At 35.3% G+C, this 16,444-nt stretch overlaps 1 long non-coding RNA gene across 2 annotated transcripts in view; it reads left to right on the forward strand.

Moving 5' to 3' along the window:
* Window positions 1–899: 899 nt before the first annotated feature.
* LOC111094401 overlaps window positions 900–16,444 on the forward strand; it is a 28,266-nt gene continuing 12,721 nt past the window's right edge. Inside the window, exons 1-3 of one of the 2 annotated variants that reach the window (XR_005384964.1) lie at window positions 900–978; window positions 10,092–10,276; window positions 11,590–11,685. This is a non-coding gene — a long non-coding RNA (uncharacterized LOC111094401). Of the gene's footprint in view, window positions 979–9,004; window positions 9,161–10,091; window positions 10,277–11,589; window positions 11,686–16,444 lie in introns of those variants that run through there. The other variant, XR_005384965.1, reaches the window with a different exon arrangement.

Raw genomic sequence — 16,444 nt, forward strand, 5'->3', positions numbered from 1 at the left:
GAAAAGTACAAAATGTAGATGATCATGGAGAATAATTAATATATTTACATTTTATTATTATTCAAGAATTACCAAGAAAGAATGGAATGAGAAGATTCACAAGGAAGAAGCTTTTTTTCTTTCACTAGATTTCAAAACATATTATAAGGATCCATAAACATGGCGTTGTTCAGAGTAATAAATCATTGTACAATGATATATGTGAGGTCTTTAAATCTGTAGGGACAAAGGTACTGGTCACTAAATTGTGCTGGAGTAAGTGTCTACCTAATGAAGGGAAAAAACAGATCATAGTCTTGCTCTTTTACCCCCCCCCATTCAATAAAGTCTACATTTAAAAATAAATTTAATGTACTGAGAGATATGTAGGAGAACATTATAATTCTCTTTCTACTAAGCCTGACAGAAAGCTATAAAGGAAAAAAAATACAAATACAAATCCAAGACATTAACATGGTAAGAGATATATAAAGAAAGCTTAAAAATATAAAAATTTCACACATAAGTAAAAAAATAAAATTTAATAACTTTATCTCAAAAAATGCAATTCCATATAAAAATAGTCATAGAGGTGAATAGGCAAATAGAGTAAGAAATAAAAATGTGTATCAATATAGGAAATCTTAATTTTTACAAGTAATTTGAGTGTTTCTAATTTAGTATTTAGTATTTTAAAATAATAAACAAAATAGATTTTTATCTGTCAGTCACAGAAATGAAAACAAAATTTAAAAATATATAAAGCCTGGGAAGTGGATTTATCTCATATACTATTGGAACTGGTACTGCCTTTCAAAGAACAGACCTATTACATTATTAAAAGTTGCCCTCTGTTTACCCTAGTAGTTCCGCTTCTGAGAATCCATTCTGGAACACTAGATAATGGCAATAGTAGACTACTAGAATTCTATTGTATTAGTATGTAAGTGAAAAAAATTCACTCCAAGTATGTTCTAGCAGAAAAAAAGAAGACTTAAGGTAACATATTCAGGAGCAGAGGAATGTTGAATAAAGTTTTTTGTTTTTTGTTTTTTTAATGAGGAGCCTTTAGGAATAAATCCTAAAAAGGATTTATTCATTTATTTTAGAGAGAGAGTGAAGGGGCAGAGGGAGAGAGAGCAAACCTAAAGTAGACTCCCTGCTGAGGGCAGAGCCTGACGTGGGGCTCAATCCCAGAACCCTGAGATCATGACCTGACCTGAAATCCAAAGTCAGCTGCTTAACCAATTAAGCCACCAAGATGTCCCTTGAATAAAAGTTTGATACCTTCATATTGTTTAAAATTGAATTCCACTGCAAGTAGAAGGAAACAAAAAAGCAAGAACACGAAACAAAAATAAAATTAGAATGGATGGACAAGTTAGAAATGGATTCCTCTGTCATATATGTGTGTATGTATATGTGTGTGTATATATATATGTGTCATATTTGCTACATATATATCTATATATCAATTATTAATTGCCCAGTGTGACAAACTCTATCTATTTCACTGCCATTATCCACATGGTGTTGCCTCTCACCCTCATGGTTTGGCTTGGAAATAACTACATTCCATACGTAGACTGGAGTAATGTGTGAAGAGGAAAAAGGGTAAGGGATCAAGGCTTGTCTTAGGAATGATCTAGAAGCTACAGGAAAATATGTCTGTTCACATCTTCCTGGTCAGAAGTTAGTCACATGGCCAAGAGTGTAGTCAATATTCTTGATGGTCAGTTGACCAATTAAAATTTGTATTACTTTAAACAAAGGGATTTTTGATACTGGTGAATGTCTAACAACCTTTGCCAAACATAGTGAAAATAGCTATTGGTATACTACTTGGAATAATAATATTGAAATATAATTGAGTCCAAAAAAACAGCAGTTTTCAGAAATTTGTTTGTATCATGACTTTCCTTTGACTCTATTTGCCTGTAAATTAAGTGAAAATAATGCTAAGTACTTCATAGAATTGTTATAAAGATTAAGTCAGATAGTTATATTAAGTTCTTAGAACAGTGCTTGGTTCGTAATAAATGATAGATATTCATCATTATTACAATGATTGCTTAAAAATATTACATGTGGATGGGTGTATATTTATGGAAGTACATTTTATTTTAAAAATGTTTTATTTTAAATTATTAAATTTTTAATTTATTTTTATTTACATTAAATTAATTAACATATAATGTATTATTAGTTTCAGAAGTAGAGGTCAGTGATTCATCAGGCTTATATAATACTCAGTGCTCATTACATCATTTTATTTTATTTTTTTACTACAAACACTTCTGTATTTAAGATATTTTTAAGCATGCACTGCTTTTATTTTTTCTTAATCTAATAATAAAAATATCTAGCTGGATGAGTGTCAAAAGCAATGCATTTACAGATTTTCCCTATATACCTGTTTAAGATTAAGTTAATAAAACTACAGTCATGAGCTGTGCTTTTATGGTATAAAATATACTCACATATTTTAAAATAGGGTACTATGTTGCATGCGTTTGACTCCTAACAGAATATTAGCAGATAATATTTGGTAAAACTACCTGAGGAAAAATATCAGGTGAGGAATAGATGAAAACAAAGTTTTATTTGTGGATATTCAATTTATCAATATTCCTTTTTGTATGTCTCTATTAATAAAATGGCAGGAATAAGTATTTATTTAAAAATTAAAAAAAATTCTCAAAACTCTGCTGTTGCCTTTGGTACTTAGCTGTGACATGTATTTAAATGTAAATAAGTGTATTAACAGGACGTTATAACTCATAACTGAATCCTTAGATTAGCTATACTGGAAAGGTCAGTAATCACAGCATGTCATCAATTAAATGGAGAAATAATGAACTGTTATGATAAAATAGCCTTATCAAATTATCAGTAACTATCATAGGGGATTGCATTCACACACATATGCACACAGAAAGTATATATAATTTATATCATGTATATTACATACATAAAGAGGTGCATGTGTGTGTGCTTTAAAATTGCGGTAAAATACAAAACATAAAATATATAATTTTAACTATTCTAAAGTGTAGAATTCGATGGTGGTTAATACATTCACAATGTCATGCAACCATCACCACGATTTATTTCCAGAACATATTCATCAGCTCAAAGGAAGAACTTGTACCCATTAAACAGTGATCCTCATTCCCTCTCCCCCAGCCTCGGGCAACCACTGATTTGTGTTCCGTTCCCATGCATTTATTTATTCTGGAGATTTCAAGTAAATGGAATCATACAATATGTGGCGTTTGATCCCTTCTCTTACTTAGCACAATCTTTCCAAAGTTTATCCACGTTGTAGCATGTGTTGATGCTATAGTTTGTTGGAGCCTGTATAATGTTCCATTGTACATAGATGCCAGATTTTGTTCATCCATTTGTCAGTTGAGGGACATAGGAGTTATTTCTACCTTTTGGCTATCCTGAATATTGCGCTCTCAATGTATGTATACAAATCTTTTCTTTACGATTGTTTTTCTCTTCTTTTCTTTTCCTTTCTTTTTTTAATTTTTTTATTCTTAGAGGTATATACCTAGAAGTAGAATTGTTGGGTCATATGGTAATTCCATGCTTAACTTATTGAGGGACTGTCAAATTGTTTTTCTACGGTGGCTACACCATTTCACATTCCCACCAACAATGTTAGGTAGGTTTCAGTTTCTCCAAAACTTTGTCAATATTTATTTTTTCCTGCTTTTGTTTTGTTTGTTTATAGTCATCCTAGTGGATGTAGCATCCATCTCATTGTGATTTTGATTTGCACTTCCTTAATGACTAGTGACATTGAGCATTTTGACACATGCTTGGCAATTTGTATATCATTTTTTGGGGGGAAATATATATTCAAATCCTCTGCCCATTTTAAAATAGGATTGCTTATATTTTTGTTGATGAATTATAAGTTTTTATATATTCTGGATACTACAGTCTTATGGTATATTATTTGTAAATCATGTTCTCAGATATATGATTTGTAAACGATTTTCTTTCTGTGAGTTATCCTTTTTCTCTTATGATAGTGCCTTTTAATATACACAGTTTTAAATTTTGATCCAATTTATCTATTTGGGTTTTTGCTGTTTGTACTTAACAGTGACATTGCCAAATTCAAGATCATGGAGATTTGTTTTTGTTTGCTTCTTCCCATAACTTCTTTATCGTTTTAGCTCTTACAGTTTGGTATTTGATCCATTTTGACTTAATTTTTAAAAATATTTATTTATTCACAAGAGACACAGAGAGAGGGGCAGAGACACAGGCAGAGGGAGAAGCAGGCTCCCTGTGGGGAACCTAATGCAGGACTCAATCCCAGGACCCTGGGATGATGACCTGAGCCAAAGGCAGATGCTTAACCACTGAGCCACCCAGGTGCCCCTTGACTTAATTGTTGCATATGAAGTGAGATAATGATGCAGACAGCTTTGTTCTTTTGTATGGCTTGATTTTTACATTTATTTCACTTTTAATAAATTGTGTTATCATAATTTGGTATCCTGGATATTTTGTAAGCCAATAAATGAATGAAACCAAACTTTCCTGAGCACCATAGACATGCCAATGTGTTAAAAGCTTTACATATTCTCATTTATTCCTCAAATAAATCTATAAGACATTGGATAAACAGAAAATCAGAAATAAAAATCCTCAAAATTCTCCATTGCAATAGAATTCATTTTAAAAAGACTTTTGTTACTTAGAGCTATTTAAATTAAAAAAAAATAAGTTAGTGGAATGTATGTAAATACCTCATTAATAGTCATTTTTGTCTAGACAATTGTAATATGTTTCTAGCCTCAACAAAAGATATATAAGGACCATCGATCCCCAAAATTAGCATATTTTGTAGCTTTCTTCATGTCGAAAACTCAAGGTCTAATAAAAGTTAGTCGTAATTGAATTTTTAAGTAATCCTTTTTACAAAACCTAAAAACAAATTAACATTGAAAAATTATGCTCTAAAACTTGTATAAAATAAATCAAGTAAAGAAAATCCCGAAAAGAAAAAAAATAAAGAGATTTATTAGAGTTTATAGTATGGTGATTGTGGCTTTTGAATTATTTCCGGATTAAAAGTTTCAGAAAAAAAGAAAAAAGTTTCAGGCACTTTGGCATGTTCTGCAATGGAGAAGAGCAGATTGAATTTATGGATTTTATCTCTTAACATAACTAGTTAGAGTATGAGGACAAGTCATGTTTACTTGTCTAGTTAGCAAATTTCTCCTATGTCAAAAGGCAATCTCAAAAATACTTGAATATCACTCTGTGCAATTCCAATTCTTGTATTTATTGGTTTAAGTTGTATGACTTTAGAGATGTCCCAGAAGCTCTATCTATGAACTTTGGTTTTCTTTTCTTTTCTTTTTTTTTAAGATTTTATTTATTTGAGAAAGAAAGAGAGAGCTTGTGCACGAGCAGGGGGACAGGCAGAGGGAGAGGGAGAAGCAGACTCCCCACTGAGCAGGGCACCCAACATGGGCTCCATTCCAGGACACTGAGATCATGACCTGTGCTGAAGGCAGATTCTTAACTGACTGAGCCACCCAGGTGCCCTAACCTCAGTTTTCTTATCTGTAAAATGAAGGTTTCTATAAGTCATACTTCTAATGCTTTATACAAATTAGGTATTTAAAAAATATTAGCTTCTTTCTCTCTTATCTCTTTGAGCTCAGTCTCCTCACAGTAAAATTAAAACTGTACAATGAGCATGTATTTCAGATGACATATAAAGTTCTATCTAGTTTAAATATCCTGATTTAAAACCTAAGAACAATTTAGTAAATATGCATATTATAGATCAAAAGATGGTAGAAAAAATCAATAAGAGAGCTTAGTCTCTATGGATATACAAATCTATTGCGTTCTTGGGACCCATATTAAAAGCTTGCTTTAGGGAAAGAGGTATATTCAAGAGCAGGAAAATTTAGTGCTCTTTTAAATCCCCAAGTGGGCCATTCACAGTTTCTCTCTGTCTTCCTTAGATATGGCTTTGGATTCTGCTTTTGATATAATGGCTTTGGGCAAGAAAAATGCATCTCTGATCCTTGGGGCACTTGGTACATCCATCTGCCCCTAGAGGAGGAGGGATCAGAGTGAAGCATGACTCACAAAGGCAACAACTGAATGGTAGTGTGGAGACTGTGCTTGTAAAGCACTAGATCAAGAGAAGAGGACCTCAAGTATTTGAAGAAGCAGTGAGGCCACTTCTTCCTCACTGACAGGCAAAACAGTAGGAGTAATTGACAGTTTGGAAAGATGTGGGGAAAGTACATTCAGAAGTGGTAGCAAAGAAGGAGGGAAAAAAAAATAAAAATAAGAAAGGGGTTAAATAACAAAGATATCACTTTCCTTAAAGCTCAGAAAGAAGTAATCTCTAGAACTATGATCTAGAACAATGGGCAAGGACACCTATGTGACCACATTCCCATGCAGAAAAACAATGTTAGGGTACAAGGCCAGTTATGGGATGACCCTTTAATGTTGTAACTATTTCTATTTGAACGAATCTGAATTTATCCCATAACCATTTAAATCTTTTCAATGACAGAGAGAACACAAGGTCTGCTCACACATAATACATTCACGTGTATGGTATGTACATTCACAAGGGAGATAGTCAAACATAAAAATGAACTTTGTCTTCTGGAAAGATAATTTATACACATTACATTCCATTAGGGTGTTCATTAGAGTATGATGCCCATACTACCAGGGCACATGAAGGGATTTTAAGTAGAACAGTGATAATAGTTGTATGAGAACTGTATTAGTTTCTAGTAAAAGTAAACCCAATTTAAAAGTTGGGGTGAGTGGGTGACGGGCACTGAGGGGGACACTTGATGGGATGAGCACTGGGTGTTATTCTGTATGTTGGTAAATTGAACACCAATAAAAATTATTTTATTAAAAAAAAAAGGTAAACGAGCAGGGGACAAAATTTGAGGGTCTTTTGTGTACAGAAATGATGGTGTTTTTAATGGTTTATTAATCTTTGTAACACTTAATAGACTCCTGGCTCATAGGTGTCATTTTCTATCTGTTGCTTGAATTCTTGATAATCTTAAAGGAAGGAAATCTGAGGGACGTGGTAGGGGGAGGCCATGGTTATTGTCTGTATTGAGCAGCAGCTGAGACTGTAATGGGTGGTTTGCAGTATTAGAGCTCATCCCTCTATTTCTCTCTCTCTCTCTCTCACAGACACACAGACACACACATACACACACATTCACATAACTTTTGAGGAAAGCATTATTAACTTCTTTTTAGAGTTGAGGAAATTGAAGCTTGTGGAGTTTAAGTTATTTGCCTATGGCTACTCAGAAAGTAAGTTGAAGTCAGCATTCATGTTCAACGTTGTCTGGCCGCAGGTTTTTCAGACCACTCTTTCCCTTTTCCTTTTTTTAAGACTTTATTTATTTATTCAAGAAAGAGAGAGAGAGAGAAAGAGTGAGAAAAAGCAAGACCAGGGGTGGGGGGAGGGTAGGGAGAAGCAGGCTCCCTGCTCAGCCGGGGTTTGATCAGAGGACCCCGAGATCATGACCTGAGGCCACAACAGACACTTAACCAACTGCGCCACCCAGGCACCCCATGACCATCCTTTATCACCTTGGGAATCCCTCTTCTTCTTCCAAGGTATTCGTTAAATACCCAGGGAATGTGTTATTTAAAATTCATAATGAAGCTTCTGAATATGATGAAAAACTTCTAAATATTTATCTTATTCAAATTCTTCTGATTATAATTTTTACTGACTTGATACATAAACAATTTTAGAATTTATAAAATTCTTGCCCCATATTTTATGTTCACCAGGCAAGCAGCATAAAAGCTGCTAATATTGATGGAATACCTTTCTTATCATTCATCTATTTATGTAAGAGAGTTTCATTGAGTAACAGAAAAAAAAAAACATAAAATATATGGAAAAAGTATATATAGAAAATGTACATAGAAATCTAAAGAAGAATATAGAATATTGAAAATGCTGATAAGGTTTGGTTTGTATTTAAAGATTTTAGTAATGTTTTAATCCTTGAATTAATATGAGCCAGAAAAATAATACCATTGTTATAAAGACTTTTTAAGAAGTTTCTTGCAAGGGTGTTTGTTGGTAAACTTCATTATCCATTGGTCCAGAAATAACATGATGATATCATTTACTCATTCAATAATTGACGTTTTAATTTCCTTACACAAATGGTATTTTACCTCTTTTATTTCTGTTATCTCTTTTCTCTGGCATTTTTCAGTGCTGTTTTGATCGGATAATTAATAGCATAGGTGTTTATTTAAAAGTGTTTTCTGTTTTGGGATACTCTAAAAATTCCATTATTATTGCAGAAAAGTGCACTTCAACAATTAGCTGTTAAGTGCCGGCGTAAATTAAGGCTCTATACAGGTAGATAAATGAATCTGTCACATATATAATTGCCAGGCAAAGTGGTTACACTCTTAGCCATTTTCATTGGTTTGCTAATGCAGCTTTCTGTTCAAAAATGATAAATCATCATTTGTTAAGAAATAGGGCTTTCTTCTGTAGCTAAGGAATATGTTTTCCATCCTTAATATAGAATCTTCTAGGATTTCAAAGAGAAAAAGTGAGGGCTCTTAATGGTGTAAAACAATGTCTTTCTTTCCTATGATGCAGGCATGGTGCAGGTTCCTGGTGGATGATTTATAATTATTCATGGACCGAAAATAGTGTTAAGGGAAGAGATTTGCATGCTCCAGATGACACAGAGTCACAGCTGAATACTATAACCCCAGAAAAAGTAACTCCTGAAATGGCAGAAATCTGTATGAAATGTGCAAAGAAAGTGTTTTAAGAACAGGTCACCTTTAAATTGCCTTTAAAAAGCCGACTGCTTTTATGCTGTCTGTAGGGAGCCTCTGATATTAATGTTTCAATGAAAGGCTATTCTTTTTTCCACTTTTTTTCCTTTCCTTTCTCTCTCTCTCTCTCTCTCTCTCTTTTTTTTTTTTTTTTTTTTTGGCCAGGCCATACGGAGTGACACAAACATTTTCAATGGAGTGACATAAATAATTTCATGGACAAGTTAATATCGTCTCTGGATAAACCAATGAGGCACTCTGAAATGAGAAGTTTTAGCAGGCTACCTTTCAGTTTGCTGCAATTAATTGAAGAGCCCAAGGCTAGGTAAGCTTCGGTACCTGAATGTCAGCACTTGGTTCAGGAGTTGTATTTACATAATCTGTTTACTAATTGCTGACTCAGTGCATTTTCATGATCTTGAGCCTTGAACAGTTGGAATTTTGAGTTGGCTTTCTCTTTTCACTTTTGAGTCTGAAGGAAGGAAAAGCCACAACCAGTGAATGAGGAGACATAGGGGTGAAGCTCGCCGATAAGGTTATTCTTGAAAATAGCTGTACTGAGGGTGTCCCACAAATCATTGTCTCATCATTTTCTGGACTTTTAGCAAACATCTTTATATGTGAGGGTTTCACAGAAAGCACTCTGATTGTGCAATCTCTGTGACGTTTGTAGCAGTAATTTCCCACTATTTTTGACTTTATCATGTTTCTTAGATTGTATTCGATTCCCATTGCTGGCAGAAAAGTTTCAGTTGGAGCCTTTAGTTGACAGTTGTTTCTTTCAAAAGTGCAATTCTCAGAAAGTCCAGGAGTGTCTTAACCAAAGAATACATTAGAGAAATGATGCAGCAAAATCTCAAAACGCATTACACATGACCATATTTTTATTAAAAAAAAGCAAAGCTTATTTAAAGGAAGGAACTTACTAGAGCAAAGAAGTACTTGACCACTTGTTAAAAGGAAAAGAATATTACACAGGTAACAGCAAACATGATGGAAGATGCATAGAGATGTATTTCACAGAAAGTGTCTCAAGGAATCACTATGTTAAAGAGAGTGTTTCTTTCCCTCCCTCCCTCAATCTCTCTCTCCACTTACATATGGGATTAGCTAGCTAAAATATAGGATTTTTATAAAAATGTGACTGTAACAGTGGTGAAAAATTCTATGACAACAAAATTTCGTCTTATGACACCTCATCATTGTGGGATATCATTGAAGCCCATAATAAGTAACTCTGATTTTATCTCAATCAGATTTACATCTTTCTGGATAAATTCAGAGACATCTAGAGCTATCGGACAGACAGGCCCAGTGAAGATGAATGCAGAGGCTACAAGCAAGAGCAAGAAGGGAGACTATTTTCAAATGTGGTCATTAAGTATCCTAGCCATTCGAGAGGCAAACTGATTCCATGTAGGTAGCTCTACTAATGAAGAGGGTAAGTTTGGGAAATGAGGGGATATTTGAAAATAAAATAATAAAATCTTTAATAAAGGAGCTAATTTATCTTAATAGTTTGACAAAAGACCTGTGTTTTCTATCTTCACTCATTTTTAACGTCCTTTCTAAAAATGCCCTCTTATATTTCATCTTCTCAACTCTTTCAATATCTAGTTCAGAGCTTATTCTTGTCAGGAAGAGTTGCGTATTTGAATTCTTACAAAAAGAATGGCTTCTCATTCTCTCAATACTCAGAGTCAATTTGGCCTATAAGAACTGATACGGCTAAGAAAACTTACTCAAACAAGTACTGGAGAGCCCAAAGAATGAAGGAAGGGAAGAGTTGATGACATTCTTTATTATCATTATCAAAGTAAAAATAGACCATCAGGTTAGTTCTGCAGCCATTCTGATTGAGAACATGGATGACTCCAATATTCTCAGCGAGCCATGGTTAAACTCCAGTGGGATCATGGAAACACTTCCCTGCTCCAGGTTTTATTGCCTCTTGACAAATGTCATTTTGTCACAGGCACATTCTTGCTTTCAGTTGACCATACCACTTCCATTCTCCCTTAAGCACAGCGCACAGACTTTTTTTTCATTCCATTCTTTTTCTTCCTGCCCATCCAAACGTCTTTCAGCTGTACACTCCAGCTCCCAACACACACACACACACACACACACACACACACACGAGATCTGATCATATTTGAAATCATATTCACTATAAATACCAGCTTAGAAGGGGAAACATTTGATTTTTTGTAATGCCTCTTATGTAGTCCTCTTTATTATATTGTACAACCTATTCAAAATCCTGACCTGCATGAAAATTCAGTGTATGTAACTCTGATTACGACTGGCTCCGGCAACTAATTGTTTCAAATTGGTTTCAGTGAAGTAATTCAATTAGAATTTGAATGAATGCTTATTTGAAGCCAAAATTCAGGCTTATTTCTGAGAATTGTGCCACCCTTAATGATGGAGGGGGAAATACATAATAAATGACTGCTGTAGTGTTTCTAAATGCATTTGGTATTTTAAGATACTCAGAAGGTAGGGAGTGGGGAGAGATGAAGGAAGTGAGATAGAAAGAGATTTTGTAGCAATCTGAAGTTGGCCAAGGTTTCAGGATACATTTGGGGAGTTCAGTGCTACTCTAGTATATTGGGAAATTCTTTTCTTCATCACCCACTCTCACAAAAATGTATAGCAGAGAAATTTAATCATTCTTTGGTAGCATTCTGCACTCCGACTCAAAAGGCCTTCTTTAAATGCTAATGTGTCTTTCTTACAACTGTTTCCTAGAACAAATTCCCTGAGTGGAATTCAGGTAGCTTCCTTAGTAGAAGATGATTTCCTGCTCTTCATTCAGAGAAGCCTTATTTCTAGCAGGAGTCTCAGGTGAGGCTTTCATTTTACAATTTACTTTTATCTCCTCACTTAGACGCAGATCATATGATAGGATTTTTTCCAGTCTTTTTATCACTGATATGAGAAAAGAGCTCTAATGCTGCTTAGAATTTCATTACTCTCTAAAATATATGTAAAGAAAATAATGGCCTTAGCAAAACTAAATAGCTTTCTCCCCCATTTTAATTCTAGTTTTGTTAGTGAAAAAATGCCTATTGATGCTTGGAATTTTGTCATTGGGTATACATTGCAGTTTGGGTATACATTGCAGTTTGCTTTTCCTGCATCTCTAAAATTGCTGTAACTAGTATAGTGGTTCTTAGTCCCTTCAGGCCTTTGAGCTAAAAATGATAAAGTCAATAAAATATGGTCTGCCAAAAATGGACATGGCTTGGATGCCAGTTGATTACAAGAGAAGCTTCTAATCACAACAGTTCTTGTATTTGTTGATTGAGATGGTGACACAATTTTTAGCAAAGGCAAGAAAATCAATGTTTCCACAGAAAAAAATTTCTCCTGGGACTTCTTGACATGGTTCTGACATGCAAAAATGATGGATGCCCATTCTGAAATATTTCAGCGACCAGACCTTTTATTTTCAATTAGGTACCGTTTTTTGTTTTGTTTTGTTTTTGGTAAATCAAACACTGGGCTGCAAGTCAGGACTCCCGGGATCTGTTCTTGGTCTCACTGCAATTTTATGCATTGGACACTTTATTGCATTCAATTTAACACTTTGTGGTACACTTTATTGTTTGGGGTCTAATTATGCAGGAATTTCACCTGCCCGACACTTTTAAAAGCTCACTCAGGGTAGGTCAGGGATGACGGGGGATCCTTACTTTGGGAAAAGTCTCTCCAAAACTGGGCCTGAAGAAGATACATGATGAAGATTATTGAATGCATTAAAGAATCAGAGGAAACGTGAACCAAATAACAACAAGGGAATGAACTAATTTATTAACTTGATGTATGCTTGAACAAATAGCTACCATAGGTAAACTCAGATGGAATAGTAGATACAAATGAGGTGACTACCAACTCTTTGCTACTTCTTTACCATTGAAACTCTGTCACGATGTGATGAAACTCTCATCTTAGTGATTTGCTTGATCAATAGAATGCTGAAGTGATATTCTTGGACTTCTCGGCTAGCTAATAAGAAGCATTGCATATCCTGCCTGGTTTTCCTGGAATATTCTTTTCTAGAGCTCAGTTACCATGCCACAAGAAACCTAAACACATGAAGATACCATGTACTGGCTGTCTTTGGTAACCCCAACTGAGTCCCCAAGTAAAAAAAAAAAAAAAAAAAAAAAAAAACAAGCAGCATCAATTTCTGGCCAATCAGGAGAGGAAACACACACACATACAAGCATTTGAAAAGGGAAAATTTAACATAATGAATTATGAATTATGAGGCACCTGGGAGGCTCAGTCAGTTAAGCAGCCAAGTCTCATTTCAGCCCATGGGTCATGAGATCAAGCCCTGCGGCGGGCTCCCCATTCAGTGGGAATCTGCTTGAATACTCTCTCCTTCTGCCCCTCCCCTACTCATTCTCTCACTCTCTCAAATAAATAAATAAAGTATTTTTAAAAGAATTATAAATTATAACAAAATATTGGCAATATGAGCGGTTGATTTAGTATGAAACAAGGAAAATAGAAAGTATATCAGAGACAACATATAATACAATAGCAGATTGACTATTCAGTGTGATATATGTAATAATAATTACCACTAGGGTTTGGGAAAAGTGCCCAAAGTAGAGCCAGCTCTCCTCTCCCCGCCCCCCCCCCCCCAACCCTGGCCTGGTTTGAGACCTCCACACTTTGTTGGAGAATGTACAATTACTGAATGGCAGAGAATTTCTGTAAATTGCCAGAAATCTGTCCTCTAGGGAGCCAGGGAAAACTTCACAAGGAAATGTCTTGCCAGAAGTGCTCTGCTAAAAAACTACTCAAGAGATGTGCTGGACACAGCTGCTTTTGCTGGGTGCTGCTGACCACCATGTATTACAGGAGCCAGATGTTGGAGGAGCTGGACACACTACATAAGCCTATTGAGCAAGCACACAGAAAATGGAAGCAAAACCCATTCCTCCTGCAATGTCTCTCCAGTGACTTCCACTGACAAAGCTTCAATGCTAGCCGGCAAACAAAAAATATTTATAAGACTCAGATCCAATTTCTCAGAGCAGGCAAAAAGGGAGAATTTGGGACCGAGTCAAGAAATTTAGAACTGGTCCACCATGCAAATAAGCAGTCTCAGTCATGCTCGCCCAGTCAAGCCTTTAGTTAGTTCCAGATCTGGCTGCTGTATGAAAGCTTTTGCTTCAAAAACCAAAAATGAGAACCACTTGTTTCAACTCGCAGAACTACAAGACTATAAATTGTCACTTTATTCTATCAACCCACTATATTCTGGGGTGGTTTTGTTACACGGCGACAGATAACTGGAACATGTATCAGCAAGATATCCTAATAGTTTGTTTTATCTTTCATCTCCTTTCTATCTTAAGGCAACACATAGACTTGGCAATTTTGAAAAACTATTTTTCCCAAGTCCTCAATTGTGGTTTAGAGATTGACTGTTCATGAATGGAAACGACAGCCTGAAAAAGATAATGCTGCTTATGCTATTGAGCTGAGCCATACGTAGCAGCATGGTAGTTGGTGATCTTTTGGATGCCGTTGAGGGAATGCATTGTGGACTCCTCATGGAGTGGCCCAAAACTATATCTGATAAAGCACACATTTATTATGTATAGTGGATTGGAAATGGCTCTACTTAGTGCACTGATATTACTACATATTACAAAAATTAAAGTAGCAGCTATGAATAAAATTATATCCCTATATCATATATAAGATAGACTTGCAAGAAGGTAGGCTGAATGTAGGAAAAGTATCCTCTACACTGTCTATGCATCAATGGAGATATACTCATAAGAGCCCACATGGGTCACGTGAAGTCTCATTAGTAAGCACCACTATGAAAAGTGTTCTGGAAAAAACATATTCAAGCTTCAGGGTATAGGTTTGACTAGCACTGAGGATTGAACTCCTGGGAGATTACAAAACAATAGAATCATTGGAGTATCTATTTCTCTAGAATCTTTTGTCTTTGCCTGCCACAATGTTTGGAAACTTCACCAGGGCCAGAACACAGAGAGTGATCATTTTTCTCTGGTCACCATAACCAGGGGCTCTATTGGTTATGTGGCTGTGTTTTGCATGCTTACACTGGTTTTCAGACTAAGAATCCATAAAGTCCACAGATTTCTACAGGGTAGGATGTTATGAAGGAAAGATTCTTAGGCATCAGACCTCAAGTTCAGCTTTTGTTATATGTCTTATGATTGAGACATCATTTCCCAACATCAAAAACCATGATTCCCCACCATGAAATCTATGCTTTTATCTTCTCCTTTACCCGTTTTCTCCTTGCATACCAGAGGGAAACTGATTTCTCCAATTGCATAGCGGGAGTTGGGTGGGGAACGTTATTAATAATAGTTCAGCAAGTAGAAGCTGGAACAATTCCAGGGAAACCAGAATGCATGGCCATCCTATTTTGATGCCTTTCCTTCTAACTTACCAAAAGACTATTTCCTGAGACATCTTCTCTCTTTCCAACATCAATCCTTACCCCTTCTCACTCTATAACACTTCTATCATCATAAACATGTGTTCTAGCACATTTCCCAACTTAAAAAAAAAAAATTCCCCCTTCAGGTGCAGTTCTAGGCTCTTTCTTAAAATGAGAAACCCACATACACACACACACACACACACACACACACACACACATACACACACAATTTCCATTTCTTTCTTTCTCATTTTCTCTTAATCTTCTTTTCTGTTGGTATCCATGCCCATATCTCAACTAACACCCTTGTTAAAATCACTAACGACCTACAAATTCAGTGAATGCTTTCTGACATCAACCTGCTAGATTTTCAGCAATGATTCACACAAATCACTATTTCCTCCTTGAAACATTCCCTCTCTCATTTCCCTCTCTCAAAGATAGCATGCTTTCTTATTTTTTATTCCTATTACCTTTCTCCTTCTAAGTTTCCTTTGCTGTCTTCCTTACTTAACTAACCACATTAAGATTACTCTAAGCTCAGTTCTGGGCTGCATTTTCCTTTTTTTATGATATTCTGGCTAGGTGATCTCATTCATTTCTGTGACTTTCAGAATCATTTATATGCTAGTGACTCAGATTTATATTTCTTACCCAGACTTTTTTTCTGAGCTCTAAATTTATATACACAACTAACTTGCCTATTTGAATGTACCAGAGGAACTTCCAAATTTGTACACTGAACACAAGACACATCCATTCCATTCACACAAACTAATAATTCCCACTGTTTCTATATTTCAAATAAATGGCACTATTGCCACCATTACTTATGTTAGAAACCGGGAATGATTCTTGACCTTTACCTTTTCTGGTCCCCCGCATTTAATCTATTTATACCAGTTGTGCCTTCAAAGCACATGTGTCTGATCTGTGAACGTCTCTACTACTATCACCTGAGTGTAATCCATCATCCATTGCTTGAGTCACAGGAATACCTTCTAAACTTGTGTTCCTCTTTTACCCCTGCCCCCCTCCAGTCTATTCTTCATGTTCAAGCCATATCTATGTATTAATAGTTCATAGGAGATTATGCTGCAGTACTGATTAAAATTCTTGAATGGTTTCCCATTGCCCTTAGAATAATTTGTTGCC

This window comes from Canis lupus, chromosome 37 (genome assembly GCF_011100685.1).
Source record: "Canis lupus familiaris isolate Mischka breed German Shepherd chromosome 37, alternate assembly UU_Cfam_GSD_1.0, whole genome shotgun sequence".
Classification (NCBI taxonomy): domain Eukaryota; kingdom Metazoa; phylum Chordata; class Mammalia; order Carnivora; family Canidae; genus Canis; species Canis lupus.